This window comes from Staurois parvus, unplaced genomic scaffold (assembly GCF_062004578.1).
Source record: "Staurois parvus isolate SC_StPar_1 unplaced genomic scaffold, SC_StPar_1.0 ptg000454l, whole genome shotgun sequence".
Taxonomy (NCBI): Eukaryota; Metazoa; Chordata; class Amphibia; order Anura; family Ranidae; genus Staurois; species Staurois parvus.
This window is the reverse complement of record NW_028318250.1, coordinates 8,259,184-8,275,189: the sequence shown is the minus strand read 5'-3', so window position 1 is coordinate 8,275,189 and position 16,006 is coordinate 8,259,184. Positions and strand designations below refer to the sequence as shown.

Here is a 16,006-nt window from a genome sequence, read left to right as displayed (position 1 = left end):
TCCAGTTTCTTAAAAATCTGGAGGTTTTCATTTTTCATGTACAGCTTTCAGAGTTTGTAAAAGACCCCCCCCCCCTCCAGCCATATATTTTCTGAAAGCACATGACCAGTAGAATAAAAAGAAGGTTATACTGATTTTTAAGGCCCTGCGATATTTGCACAAATGTTTATCAAAACAATATTTTTGCTAAAAATACACTAAAATCATTATTAGCAAATAAAAACACGACAAATTTTACAACATTCCTTCTAATTTCCTACTAAATATAAAAACTTACCCTATGTTGAGTTAATAAATAACAAATATTTATACATTTTTAAATGGGCCTTTTTGCGAAATGGTGAAAATCAAATGTACACAAAAATGTAAATATCCAAATTTCTCTAAAAATCTGAAGGTTTTCATTTTTCATTTATAGGTTTTAGAGTTTGCAAAAGGCCCCCCAAACCATATATTTTATGAAAGCACTAGTAGAATAAAAAGAAGATGCTAATGATTTTGAAGACCCCGTGATTTTTGCGCAAATATTTATCAAAACAATATTTTCACTAAAAATACACTAAAATCATTATTAGCAGATAAAAATACAGCAAATTTTACAAAATTTTCACCAAATTCCTGCTAAATATAAAAGCTTAACCTGTGTTGAGTTAAAAAAATAACAAATATTTGTAAATTTTAAATTGCGCCTTTTAGCAAAATGGTGAAAATTGAACATATGCAAAAATGGAGAAGGACTTTTTCAATTCTATTTTTCACTTTAGTGATTTAAAGTGGGACTTATTTATTTGATTTAATTTATAATATTTTCATGTTGTCTTAATTTTTCACTGAATATTTTTTATTTTGGTTTTTATTATTTATTTTTATTTGCACTGTTTTGATGTTTTATATTTTATTTAAAATGTCGTTGAGAAAGAAAGCAAAAAATATGTATTTCTTAGTAAGGGACAGTCCTGATATTCTAGTGCTGTATTTTCTTTTTTTCTGCTTCTGAAGCATGAAAATAAGCCCATTGGATCCCTGGCACCAGAGTTTAGATGAAATCTCACTACCCCCTACCACATTCCATCTACTCAGTTTCTCACCAGATCTACTCAGAATTTTAAGAGTGGAGTTGTCTTACTGGCCAGATTATACTACTAGAAGAACATGCCTATGGTTGGACAGACATAGGAGAAGAGGATGATTATGCTGATCTGATTTTTTCATATGTTATCAGACTGAACTTTTGAAAGGAAACTAGATTTAATTTTTTTTTTTTTTTTATCAAATTAGGAAAAATAAACCAGGAGGATGGACAGTGCTTTGTCTTTTTTTTTGTTTTACTACAGATGAATTAGTAAGGGGTCAGATGGACCCCTTTACTAGTCCAAAAAGCAGAAGGGCGCAAGCCATTAGACCATCCAGTAAAAGACAGGTGGGCATCATATGGCCAAAGGACTCCCTCAGCATTAGACACTATTGCTTGAGAGAGTAGTGTTCTTTATTGGGGGGACCCCTTTCCATGCACTAGGGCCAGAACAAGTAGGGAGGCTGTCTCGAGGATCAGATGCCCCAGGTGCAGCTTTTTATTGTGTGTGTGTGTGTGTGTGGGGGGCTCATCACATGCGTTCCCTGCCGGTGCTATGTGCAGGAATCCTTCTGCCAGATTGTATAATGGTGACACACTTGGCATAGATCAGGAGGAGGATACTCTAGCAGCTCTAAGCAGTGATGAGGTTACAGTACACACAACTCCATCACCCAACGCTTACTGCTATCCACCTGCCATGTACAATCACTCTGGCCTTCAAGGCTTCACTCTCAGATTGGTATCATGATTACTGCACTGGGTATCAATGATTTCACAGGATTTCAAGTCAGAACTCTCATGAGATTGTGGAGAAATATAGCAGAGAACATGAGGTCCCCGAGAAGCAGTGTCATACATTGTAAAGGGTAGGAAGGGATGTGGGATGTAATGTGTCACCTTCCAGGGGGAATTGGTGCATTCTGAGAATGTGTGATATAGTATGTCACATTCTAAGTGATATTTGTACAGTCTGAAGCAGGGACGGACTGACAACTCATGGGGCCCCCGGGCAATAGGGGATCATGGGGCCCCTGTGTCCTTGCCCAAACTCAAAAAAGCCTATGAAAAAGGTACCAGGGGCATCTCATGGGGCCCCCTACTGACCCCGGGCCCTCGGGCAGTTTCCAAATGGTCAGTCCGCCCCTGGTCTGAAGATTTGTGATGTAATGTGTCACCTTTCAATGAGTATTGACACATTATGAAGATATGTAATGTATCACCTTTTAGGGGACAGGGCCATGGCAAGGATATAGTAGGACGGCCAGCTGCCCTTGGCACAGAGTGTGTGTGTTGGAGGAGTTCCAGACCATAAGAAGCACCCTCTTCATCACACGACTTTCACTTTGCCTCTGGCTGGTCCAGAGCTATTTACAGATTGGCAGAGGCAGAGAGCCCATAGCAGGAAGGTCATACAATGTCACTGTGCTCCTCCTGGATCTACGTAAAACTTGATTCACAGGCCCAGAGCTGCACAGTGACACCAAGTCAAGTGTAATGGGAGTCCTAGCTGCAGAAGATGATCGAGTGTACATATTACAGAGGGGAGGGGCACAGTTTGGCATCTTTATCCTGGGCATTGGTTGACTTTATCCTGGCATTTTCAAGCACACATAGGCTTCATTCACATGCAGTTAAGCCATGGTTTTACTGCCCCTCTACTGCCTACCTGGACCTGGGCATACAGTCGCTTAGCCCTGTACAAATGCTGTGGCTCAGCCTAGCACAGCATCACAGCCATGTAAAAAATGTAACTGCATGTCACATTTTGGTGAGGGATACTACCGCCAAAAGCAAGTCTATGGGGCAATGCTGGAACCACTTGTCAGCCACACAGAGTATTTTTAGGCCTCATTCACGTGGCTTGATACTAGCGTGCCCCATGCAGGGCCATGTTTTGTCAGTATGGGGTTGCAAAAGTGTTTCATGCATGCCCGTGCCGGCAGTCCCATAGCAGTCTATTGCGACACCTGACTGCAGGGACATGTGGCTGCATGGACACAGCTGCTGTGTCCCAATATGATATCCTTGTGTGTGCAGGTGCGTGTCACTGAACTCACCGTTGGGTGCATTCGGGGTCATGCATCCACATCCCCTCAGATGTCACATTGGGACACAGCAGCTTTGTCCATGCAGCCGCATGTCCCTGCAGTCAGGTGTCCCAATAGACTCCTATGAGAGTGCCGACACGGGGAAGCACAGAACACAGCCCTGCATGGGGCACGCAAGCAATCAGCCCTGTGAATGAAGCCTACACAAAGTGATGCCCCTTGACCGCACATTGTATTTCACTGAAAAGGTGAACTTAGTCTTTTCCTACAAGTATAACGTTATTCAATTAGATTGTAAAGAGATGTTTAAAAATAATGACAAATTAAATATTCATTGTTATGCTGACTTATGTCTATTACTCATTGCATCATGTTTCAGAAATCATCCATTCTATTCATTTTTACATTGACCTGAGAAGATTTGGCTTTAGATATAGGAAGTAATATGAAAGAAGTAAACTAAAATGCACATAAGGTAAATAAACAGCATGGATAGTGGAAACACATGTTGGCAGATAAGATAGCCTAAGCTGAAAACTGAGTAGTCTGTTGACTTAGCTATTCTTGTGATTTTTTCTTTTTATTGACTTCAGCTGTTACTGTCTGAGAGGTTACCTTTATAACTGAGGTTCATTGTTATGCTTTAGAGGTTTGTACAAATGGGTGAAGCAGTTGGGCTCTGTTTTTATTGCAGTTACAACTCTGAAAATTGCTGCTTATGGTAAACAAATACACAGCTCAAAAAAATTAAAGGAACACTTTGAAAACACATGAGATCTCAATGGGGAAAAATATCATGCTGGATATCTATACTGATATAGACTGGGTAATGTGTTAGGAACTTAAGGATGCCCCATCATTTGATGCGAATGAAAATATCAACCAACAGACGTCTGAATTGAAAGACACCCTGAAAATCAGAGTGGAAAAATGATGCAGCAGGCTCATCCATTTTGCTAAAATTTCATTGCAGCAACTTAAAATGGTACTCAGTAGATTGCATGGCCTCCATGTGCTTGTATGCATGCCTGACAAAGTCAGGGCATGCTACTAATGAGATGACAGATGGTGTTTTGGGGTATTTCCTCCCAGATCTGGACAGGGGCATCACTGAACTCCTGGACAGTCTGAGGTGCAAAATGGCGGTATCAGATGGACCAAAATATGATATACCAGAGGTGTTCTATTGGATTTAGGTCAGGAGAGCGTGGGGCCATTCAATGGTATCAATTCTTTCATCCTCCAGGAACTGGCTGCATACACTCACCACATGAGGCCGGGCATTGTCCTGCAGCGGGAGGAACCCAAGACCCACTGCACCAGCACAGGATCTGGCAATGGGTCCAAGGATTTCATCCCGGTACCCAATGACAATCAGGGTGCCATTGTCTATCCTGTAGAGGTCTGTGCATCCCTCAATGGATATGTCTCCCCAGACCATCACTGAGCCATCACCAAAATGGTCATGCTGAATGATGTTACAGGCAGCATAACATTCTCCACGGCTTCTCCAGACCCTTTCACGTCTGTCACATGTGCTCAGGGTGAACCTGCTCTCATCTGTGAAGAGCACAGGGCACCAGTGGCGGACCTGCCAATTCTGGTGTTCAATTGCAAATGCCAATCTAGCTCTATGGTGCCTGGCAGTGAGCACAGGGCCCACTAGATGGCATCGGGTCCTCAGGCCACCTACATGAGGTCTGTTTGTTTGGTCAGGGACATTCACACCAGTGGCCTGCTGGAGGTCATTTAGTAGGGCTCTGGCAGTGCTCATCCTGTTCCTCCTTGCACAAAGGAGCAGATACCAGTCCTGCTTATGGGTTAAGGACCTTCTACGGCCCTGTCCAGCTCTACTAGAGTAACTGCCTGTCTCCTGGAATCTCCTCCATGCTTTTGTGACTGTACTGGGAGACACAGCAAACCTTCTGGCAATGGCACATATTGATGTGCCATCCTGGAAGAGTTGGACTACCTGTGTAACCTCTGTAGGTGCCAGGTATTGCCTCAAGCTACCAGTAGTGACACTGACTCTAGCAAAATGCAAAACTAGTGAAAAACAGTCAGATAAGCTGAGTAGGGAAAAAAATGTCAGTGGCCTCCATCTGTTCCTGTTTTGGGGTTTGTCTCATAGTTGTCCATCTAGTGCACCTGTTGTTAATTTCATTAACAACAAAGCAGCTGAAATTGATTAACAACCCTCTTTGTTACTTAACTGACCAGATCAATATCTCAGGAGTTTAATTGGCTTGATGCTATACTCTGAATAAAAAGTGTTCCTTTAATTTTTTTTGAGCAGTGTATTTAGGCTTCATACACACAGGCATTAAATATAGAATACCGAAGGCAGGATTGTATGCTGCCATGGATAGGAACCAAGAAAGGAAAATTATGGTAAGTTTGGTACAATTTTCTGTTTTCCTGGTGCCTCCATGACAGCATACCTGTGATAAATAACTAGCTGAAATGGGTGGGATCATGCTTAGAAAAAAACTTTATTCGAAAGGTAGGAAAATTATCATTTTGAGCAGGCAGCGGCCACCCTGATAGCTTGTCTCCCTAACTCCACAGTTGAGAGAGCCCCTGGGCCCACTCTGTAGCGCCTCAAAAATGTGTGTTGTAATGACCGCGTAGCTGCTCTGCAGATGGTCTCGATGGATACATTTGTGCTGGCTGCCCATGAAGTGGAGGCAGACCTGGTCGAATGTGCCCTGATTGAAGTGGGGGGGTTCTAAACCCCTAGCCCTGTACGCCTTATGAATTAACTTGACTATCAATAGTTATCGCTTCTCGGCCTTTTGGCTAAGATCAAGTGTAGTATCTGTTCTTATCAGTGTCCAGTGGGGGTGCTCCCGACCATTCTAGCTTTGCGGGGATGGTTGTTGTATAGTACCCTCACTGGTATGATGGGGGTCCGGAAGGCTAGTACCGGAGGGACAGAAACCGGGGAGCGCCACGAGTATAAGCTGGGGCCCCGGGAGTAATTCCTCTGAGAAGACTGGAAAGACCCAGTACCTCCTGATTTGGACGGATCTACCTTGGTCTGGCCTGGGGCTGGGGACGCAAAAAGTCCGCAAACTCAGTGCCCCCTGAGTAGTCGCCTCAGGGGTGTCACTAGTAACACTTGGGTGTGGGACCCCACGGTGTGAAGATGACACATGGCCACTGTTTTTCACTTTCTTTTTGCACAGCGCCCTAAGGACAGGTCTTTTGGCTAAGTCCGGGGCAATTTTTGCTACAGGCCTCAGGGCCTGGTCTGTGCACTATTAGGCACGGTACCACTTTTTTTTATTTTCTATTTATTTATTTATTTATCACTCCCACGTTTTGTCACTTTTTCTGTTCTTATGTGTGTGTTTTTTCACGGATGGAGGGTGTGGGTCCTCGGGCCTTACCTGAAGTCTAGGGGGAGGATGTGTGGCCATACGGTTCCTTCCTCCCCTGATCCCTAGGGGGTTTTCTCTTCGGGAGAACCCCCTTGCCTAGTACTGGATGTCCGGCTTCGGCTGGGCATAAGGAACGGTGGTCCACCAGGCCTTTTGGCCAGGAGGACCAAATGGGAACCTTGTCCCTGTCAGGAGCTTCGTGCCCCGGGGGATCGGGTGAACGGTCCAACCCTTTCGGGGGTAGGACAAACACACCCCTAAGTGCACTTTTTCGTGTGGTGTTTTGCACTTGCACATTTTTTGTGAACACTTACGGGTTTTTCGTTATAGTTGCACGTTTGCGGACTAAAAAAAAAAAAATCAATAGTTCTTGATGAAGCCTCCTTTCCCTTGTTTTTTCCCCAAGGGATGACAAATCCCTGGAGGATGATGTAGCCTGAAGATAACACCTTAACACACTGGCGATGTCCAGCTCATGGAGGTTACCCGATTCCGGGTCTGAAAAGGTTGGCAGCGCTCGTGGTTCTGAAAGATTGGAAAATGAAGAGACCTTTGGAACAAATCCTCGGAAATTCCACCCTATCTGGGATCTGGGTAGAAAGTAATGTGGTTCTCTTCTGCCCCTAGGTCTTGAAGTTCTAACGCTCTGATACTGCTATTAGAAAGGCCACTTTTAGAGTCAGATTCCACAAATAGGCTGATTAAGATGGAGAAAAGGGTTGGCTGGATAAAGCCTCTAGAACTACAGACAGATCCCAGGTAGGAAAGGCTCTTTTTTGATTGAAAAGATACTTTTATTGCAGAAGCATCAAAAACAACATGATACTTGTAATCGGGGTACATCTCACCCTGTACTGCGACGCAGCGCACCACATTGCAATACAGTTCCAAGCATACGATAAATACATTCAGAAATAAATACATTCGCTCAGCGGTATGATGCCTGACGTGATGTGCGTGGAGGATGAATCCCCCGGACCAACACGTCATGCATAACGCCGCTTACCCCAAAAACCGTAGCATCCTAATACACAATACATTTCCTAGTGTTACGATGTCATGCAGAAAAACGAAAAACCGAAAGTCACAATCTACAATAAGCATCGGGTGTGTGGGGGGGAGGGGAAGAAAGGGGGAAACACAGGCCCGAAGCTTTATTGAAGGGACAAAGACACGCAAGGGGGAGTAGGGGGAAGGGGAGATCTTCAGACGTCCTCTTCCTCCTTAAAGTCCATCAAGGTGTAGTCTCTGAGCAGACTGAGGATCAGTCTGCGACAGTCCTCAATGGACATCCTCTCCCGCTGGTGGATGAGGCGCTTTCTGGCGCACCATAAAGTGTCCTTAAAGCAACACAGCACCCTCCAGGCGCTGTCAATGTCCTCCAGAGAAAAGGTTCCACAGAACAGTCCATTCAACACCCCAAAGTGAGTGATGGCTGTCTGTGGTACAAAGTCCTTGAGTTCAGGTTCCAGGGCCCCCAACAGGGCCTGAGCAAATGAGCACTCCCAGAAAACGTGGTGAGACGTTTCCTCATGGATGATGCAGAAGGGGCAGTGTCTGTATCTGCTCAGGTTCCTGGCATGCATAAATGTCCTGAGAGGCAACCCCCCTTGGATTGCCATCCATGCCAGGTCTTTGTGCCTGTTGGTGAGAATGTTGGAAGAAACATTCCTCCAGACCACCTTGCAGGTGTCTGAAGGCAGGCCTGGAACCGACTCCAAAATGTCGCTTTCTCTGATCAGCTTGTAGATGGTCTTTGGCTTTCACAAGTCAGGCTTGACTCCCTGCAGCCCCTGCTCCTTGATGAACTTGAAGGTATCCAAGTAGTACCAAGGGGTGTCCCAGTTGTAGGGGATGGAACTATCCCAAGTGTCCCATCCGAGGGACCTCCAGAGAGGCAACAGGAAGAAGCGAGACATTGCGTTCCCGCCAGAGTCCATAATCCGTTAGGGCAAAGTTCTGCGGATGCAGTTTGTAAGCAAAGAACACCCTCAGTTGGGTGGCGATGTCGGGCACGCCCTTACCGCCCTTGAGGGGTTCCTTGAACATGACTGCCCGCTTCACTCTGTCCATCTTGGAGCCCCAGATGAAGTGAAACACCGCCCTGGTGATGGCCTTACAGGTGTTGACCCGTGGGGGCCAGGCCTGGGCGAGGTACTGCAACACAGGGAGAATCTCGCTGCGGAGTACCAGTGTCTTCCCTTCGATGGAGAGGTCTCTGAGGCTCCAAAGTCCAAATTTCTGCCGCATTTTAGCCAGTCTCTCCTCCCAAGACTTCAGGGCTGCGCCCTCGGCACCAAACCAAACTCCCAAAATTTTCATGAAGTCTGTCTTGATGCCAAAGGGCATGGATGCAGAAGAAGGCAGGAACCACTTTCCGAAGAGCATGACTTCCGACTTCCCGCAGTTGACCTTTGCCCCCAAAGCTTGGCCGAAGTCCTCGCAGGTCTGGACGAGCAGGTCGATGGAGCGCTGGTTGGCACAGAACACCGTCACGTCGTCCATGTAGAGCGAGCACTTCACTTCCCGTCTGTCTGGTCCCGGTGCGGTGATTCCCCCGATCTCTGGATTCCGTCTGATGCATTCGGCGAAGAGCTCTATACAGCAAACAAAAAGCAGAGGTGAAAGAGGGCAGCCTTGTCTGACCCCGGAGAGGACCGGGAAGGGGTCAGTTTTCCAGCCGTTCACCTGCACGGAACTGCAAATCTCATTGTACATAATATCCACATACGAACAAAACATTTCCCCGAGACCAAACCTGCGCAGGGCTCTGCACATAAACCCATGGGAGACATGGTCAAAGGCCTTTTCCTGGTCAAGACTGACCAGGGCCGCGTGCACACGGCGGTCCTTGATGTATTGGATCGTGTCCCGGACAAGCGCTAGGCTGTCCGCAATCCTGCGGCCAGGAATGCCACAAGTCTGATCCGGGTGGATGATCTGTCCGATGACAGCCTTCAGCCTGTTCGCCATGACTTTGGCGAGGATCTTGTAGTCCACGTTCAGGAGAGAGATGGGACGCCAATTTTTCAAGTCACATCTCTCCCCCTTACGCTTGTACAGGATCGTGATCATCCCCTCCCTCAACGAAGGAGGCATCCTGCCCTCCACCACCATCTCCTCGTACAGCTCGAGCAGGTCCGGGCCCACGAGGTCCCACAGCGCTACATAGAGCTCTGCTGGGAGACCGTCGCAGCCCGGGGTCCTGCCCCGCCTAAAGGATTTAGCGGCAGAGTGCAGCTCCTCCAACGTCAAGGGGGCGTTGGTGGCCGACAAACCTGCAGGATCAATAGCGTTAGAGATACCTGACAAGAACCTGTCGGCCGCTTCCGTGTTTGTTTCTTTGGGGGAGTAGAGGTCGGAGTAGTAGTCGCTGACCACTTCCATCACGGCCTCCTTCCCCTTCTGGAGTGTTCCAGTCTTGTCGCGCAGCTCCGACAGGGGAGTGTGTCCTGAGTGGAGTTTCCTGAAAAAGAAAGAGGTTACACTTCTCACCTTTCTCTAGATGCTCCACCTTGGCACGGAAGACAATGTGCCTGGATTCTTCCTCAAAGTGCTTCTTCAAGCTCTTCTTGGTGTCCTCCAGGTCTTGCCTCACGTCCCAGCCACAGTGATGAAGGTCCTGCAGGGACTGCAGCTGACGCTGCAGCCTCCTGAGTTCCCTCCTCCTGGCACACACTTGCTGGCGTCCCCTGGCCTGAAAGAAGCTGCGCAGCTTGACTTTCACGAACTCCCACCAGTCGCTTACCTTGGGAAAGAAAGACTTCTCCTCTCGCCAGGCACCGTAGATTTCCCTGAGCTCCGCTAGCAGTTCCTCATCATCCAGCAGGGTACAATTCAGCTTCCAGGAGCCTGGGCCCGGGGCAAAGCCCTCTCCCAGGTCACCTCGAAAGTGAATGGCCCTGTGGTCAGAGAAAAAACAGGGAACCATGGAGAACCCGCGGTGCCTGACTGCCCTAGAGGTGAGCACAAAGTCAATCCTGGAACGCACAGATCCGTCGGGGCGGCTCCATGAGTAGTTCACGGAACCGCGCCCCACGGATCCCATGGCGTCCTGCAGGGCAGCCTCCGCAATCACCTCCCGGAGCAGCTTCGAGGTGGCATCAAGTTTTGCGTACATGCTGGAGTTGCGCCCATCCTCCTCTATCGGACAGTTAAAATCACCGCCGATTACTACTGTTCTCGTTGTGACGAGTTGCGTCCGCAGGGTTTGGAAAAGCTCCAGCCGCGCGTTGTTCTCCGGGGAGGCGTACACGTTGATGAGCCTAACGGGCTCCCCCGCCCACGAGCCGTCTATGACCAAAAGGCGGCCACAGACGAACTCGTGGACAGAGTCAACAGTGAAACGTCCACCCCTGATAAGAACCGCTACCCCTGCGGACTTGCAATCTTTCTTGAGTCTTTGCCCTGTCTGAACTGCCTGTAATCTTTGCCCCTATACTGCTGAAATTTTGAAGTAAATACCCTGGTACGTCTAGGTCTTCTGTCTTGGGGCAACAGGCCTGATTTTCCTCCTGTAACACGGGAAATGGTCTTTTCCAGCCTCTCTCCAAACAGTGATTTACCATCAGTAGGGATTTTACACCAATTTTGTTTTGATGCCATGTCAGCCACCCACAGCTTCAACCATAAGCCCCACCTTGCCATTACGGCACGCAGCATTGATCTTCCAGAAGATCTTATTTTTTCGATAGCTGCTTCACCAATGAAGTCAGCAGAGAGCTTGAGCTCATCCACAGTTGGCAGATACAGTACTTCAGGATGAGCGACAACTGCTGTCCTAAAAGACCCCCAGAAGGGACTCACTACCTTATTGGCACCTTTAGCTGCCCAAGAGTAGGGACTGTGACTGGGAGAGGCTGAACTGAGATGGAAGCTGCTCGAGGCAGAGGTAAGGATGACCGACTTTAAGACTGGGCTCAGTATTTGGGTTGCTGAGGGGAGCTGCCTGCAGAAGGATTTTTACCTTAATGCATAGAATGCATTTATGTGGAAAACCCTCTGCCTTTAGAACCACTTTAAAATGGCCAAGGTGCAGAGTCTACACATCAGATCTTCACCAGAATACCCTGAAATGAGTTATGGGCTTTACTGGTAGGTATACCAGGTGGCAGCCCTCAGACACACCTGAGCAGGTGGTAGCTGACCAGGAATAGAGTCAGAGCATGGTATAATGTTGATAGTCAATATCAGAAACAGGGACAAACAAAGGGTCTGGACAGGCAGAGAAAAAGCATATTCAGATGCAAGCTGAAGTTTGTAAACAGAGAAATGAGATTGCAGACAATACCATGAACTGAAGCATGTAGCAAGGAAAAGAACATAAGGCTCAGGCGCCAGGTGTTGATATCAGCAAAACTTAAAAGTTAGCTTGATTGATAGGCTTAGCAGGGGCTCGCTCTGTAGATGAAGATCATGTGCTATGTAAACCAGCAGGTGAGTTTTGCTGATGTTTATCTGTGGCAGATTAGGTCTGATTAAAAGGAATGAGAAGTCATCAGTATTTTAAACAAGAAAGAAAGGGCAGAAATGTGAGCTTTGTTAGACCTGAGAGGCAAACACTGGTGGACTCTTACACAATGTCCCACTATTACTATTTTTTTATATTTTGAGGGATTTTTTTTTACATTATTGACAGATTCACATTTTTTTTATTATCTTAACTAATTATCTTTATTTTTTTCCTCATTTGACCGTCTTGGCTCTGTATAAGCAGGAGTGCAAGGCTTTAAAACTGAAACACTTATGAGTGACGTTATCTCCTGAATTAAAGGCAGGACAGCTACCATAGATGTGTATAAAATGATCTTACGATGGCTCTGCAACAATAACAAATATAACCCATTGAAATATGATTACTTGCAATACATTTAAATGGATATTAAACATGGAATTTTATATTGTATGTTGTTAGTTTAAAATGGATTTGTATGGAAAAAATTAATAAAAATAAAAAAAAATGGATATTAGATGGCGTTGGTCTGCCATTCAGGGTCACTCACATAGACAGAACAGCCTTCTGGAACTTGCATGCTGTATAGCAGGACTCAACTGGTGAGCAGGGCAGTCAGGGACTACAATTCCCAAGAGAAGTAGCACATGAGCAGGGACATACAGTATACAGTAAATATCAAATCCCAGGAGATTGGCCAGGAGAATGCGGGGAGAGACTGAAAGGTGTGCTGTCGGCTGAAGTGCTGAACTAGGCTGTGGAGCCGGAGTTGGAGAAAGAGGAAGAGCAAAAAGAGCCTACTGACCACCTGGTCTGCCACGCTACCAAGTAGGTGAACCTGGCAGTAGGAGACCAGATGCGATGCTGAGTCTGAGCCGGAGAGTATGTGGATTGACACCATTTGCAGAGAGAGACAGACCGCTATGATCTGCCAGACTATTTCAACGGGTGAGAGAGACCCACTAACCACGTGAATACTGACAGTTTGTCACCTCAGCTACTTACCTACATATAGTAGTGAACATTACATATAGTTGCACGGTTTGCGGCCTAGTTCTCGCAGCTGCCATCGTTGAGATACATCTACATTGCAATTTCTTGTACAAGCTGACCACAGGACATACAGTTGCAGGCCAAGATACAGCAGTGCCAACTGAAACAACTCTCTCCTCAAAAAAGCAGGATTCCCATTACTGTTACCTTTTGCCATTGATGTACATAGGGAGCTGTCTTTGCCTATAGACATTTATGCCAATTGTTACTATTCATTACTTCAAGCCTGCCCCATATTTAGTGCTTTAAAGGGGAACCTGCCTTAATTCGCTACCAGCAAGCGGAAAAGTGTTATTTCTCCCGTTGTTACTTCACTAGCTCTGTGTCACCATCCCAAAGAACTATATTACACACCTGAACTCAACTTCATACAAACTGGGCCCCAACAAGCGTGAAGAAGGCGCTGTAATGTATTTAAAGGGACAGTGCTCAATTTCCAATGATAATTCACTTTCCTTCACATCTAATCCTTGTCATCTAGTTCTGAGGACCCACAGTGTGCTTACTTGTTTATTGATAGTTGTTTTTTGCTCACTGGGGATTCAGCAGTCCCTTCAGATTGGCGGGATTATTTCTGAAAGCAGGCCTGCTAACAATTATTGTTGATTTCTGGTAAATGTTGTTACTTTGGCTCACAATTACCAACAGTCAGGGGCGGACTGACCATTTGGAAACTCGGGCACTGCCCGAGGGCCCGGGGTCAGTAGGGGGCCCCATGAGATGCCCCTGGTACCTTTTTCATAGGCTTTTTTGAGTTTGGGCAATGACACAGGGGCCCCATGATCCCCTATTGCCCGGGGGCCCCATGAGCTGTCAGTCCGCCCCTGCCAACAGTGATTATAAATGCTACACATATCAATGTAATTTTGTTCTTTTTGACCAAGTTACCTGTAATTCCAATATAAACTTCCTATTGGTTTATCCTAACTTGTGTGTGAGTCCATTTTGCAGTTGGGATTTACTTTGGTCATAAGAGCACGGTGGTGTCAACAGAGGTTGTGCTTTCAACAAAAGGTTCAGATTGACAGGGAACCCAAAACAATTACTAAGCAACTCCTAAAGGGGTAGTGGTAGACAAAGATATTCCACTCAAGCCAAATGCAACTTCTGATCTAACGAGGATTGATATAGATACCAAAGCAAAAGGTTTTCCTTCCAGCTTACTTGGTTGTGGTGATTAGATGGAGGCAAACCAGATCAAAGCTCCTTAACATTTTCTGATTTTCAAAGTAAACATTTCCCCCTTGCCTGACAAAGGTAAAAATTTTGATGAGAATGTACCAGCTGACTTTGTAAAAGCAGTTCACCTCGAGCATTTTTTTTTTCATTTCTTATACACATATTGCAATCTACATTTCTTTTCTAAAAAAAAAAATACTTAAAATATTTTGCACGATTGTAAAAAAAAAATGTTAATTAATAAATATACAGCTAGGTCCATATATAATTGGACACAGGCACAATTTTCATACTTTTGGCTCTGTATGCCACCAGAATAAATTAAAATGAAAGAATCCAAATTAATCTGAAGTGCAGACGTTCAGCTGTAATTTATTCATTTGGCTGCTTCTGTCTTCTGTCACATCATCAATAAATACCAATGACCCAGTGCCACTGGAAGCCATGCATGCCCATGCCATCACATTGCCTTCACCATGTTTTACAGATGGCGTTGTGTGCTTTGGATCATGAGCTGTTCCAAACCTTCTCCACACTTTTTTCTTCCCGTCATTCTGGTTAATCTTAGTTTCATCCGTCCAAAGAATGCTTTCCCAGAACTGGTCTGGCTTTTTTAGATGTTTTTGGCAAAGTCTAATCTGACTTTTCTATTCCTAAGGCCTATGAATGGTTTATGTCTTGTAATGAACCCTCTGTATTTACTCTTGTGAAGTCTTCTCTTGATTGTAGACTTTGACAATGATACGGCCACCTCCTGGAGAGTTTCCTTCACTTGTCTGGATGTTGTGAATGGGTTTTTCTTTACCATAGAGAGGATCCTGCGATCATCCACCACTGTTGTCTTCCGTGGACGTCCCTGGGTTTTTATGTTGCTGAGCTCACCAGTGCGTTCTTCTTTCCTCAGAATGTACCAAACTGTTGCTCTGTTTACGCCTAATGTTGCTGCTATCTCTCTGATGGATTTGTTTCATTTTTGAAGCCTTACAATGGCCTGTTTCACTTGCATGGACAGCTCCTTTGAACGCATGATGTAGGTTCACAGCAATAGATTCCAAATGCAAATACCACACCTAGAATCAACTCCAGACCTTTTACCTGCTTATATATTTAAAAAATGAACCGTGCTAAGGTCACAAATTGACAAAATAAACTGTACAATCTTTAAAATGATAGCAATGAGCAAAATACAAATAGAATATTAATATTCAGTCCCAACATGTGAATAATTGGTGCAACAGTGCTGTATCTTTAACGGTGATACTCCATACTGAAATGACAAGTACTTCACTGTGTTCACACTGGTGCCCCACATAGATGTAAACTCACCGTTATTTCATGACCACCTATCTCTAGGTAAGTCACACTCACTTTTTGGTACTATCCCAGTTTGCAATCCGGTCCTGATGGCCGATATTCCTTATATAACCGTGGTTGCTGGTAGTAACCAATAACTTTCCACTAGATTTGCATCAATGTTAGGCAACTCCTCTCCTCCACAGGCAGTATTTCATATTTTCAGCATAAATCAAAACAAAACCAGACATCCCATAGTGTAAAACTGTATAAAACCTTAATATGGGGTCAAACAATAGAAATGCCACTCACAAAAAAGTGCCTTTCCTGGCACTGGGTGTATTCAGCTTTGTGTATTATGAATGGGAATTAAGATGTCCGCCACATTCCAGCATGCATTCCAAATAGTCAGTGACATCAGTGGACATTGCGTCATAAGCCATCGACTAGTTTCGACCAATAGATCGTCTTCAAGTACAAAATCCGCCATATTGGTGGAAAAAAAGGACGTAAATTTCATTTG

General features: G+C 45.5%; 1 pseudogene; it reads left to right on the top strand.

The window, feature by feature from the left end:
* The first annotated feature begins 5,902 nt into the window (after positions 1-5,902).
* On the top strand, positions 5,903-6,018 carry LOC149453030 (U2 spliceosomal RNA; annotated as a pseudogene).
* Positions 6,019-16,006: the final 9,988 nt, after the last annotated feature.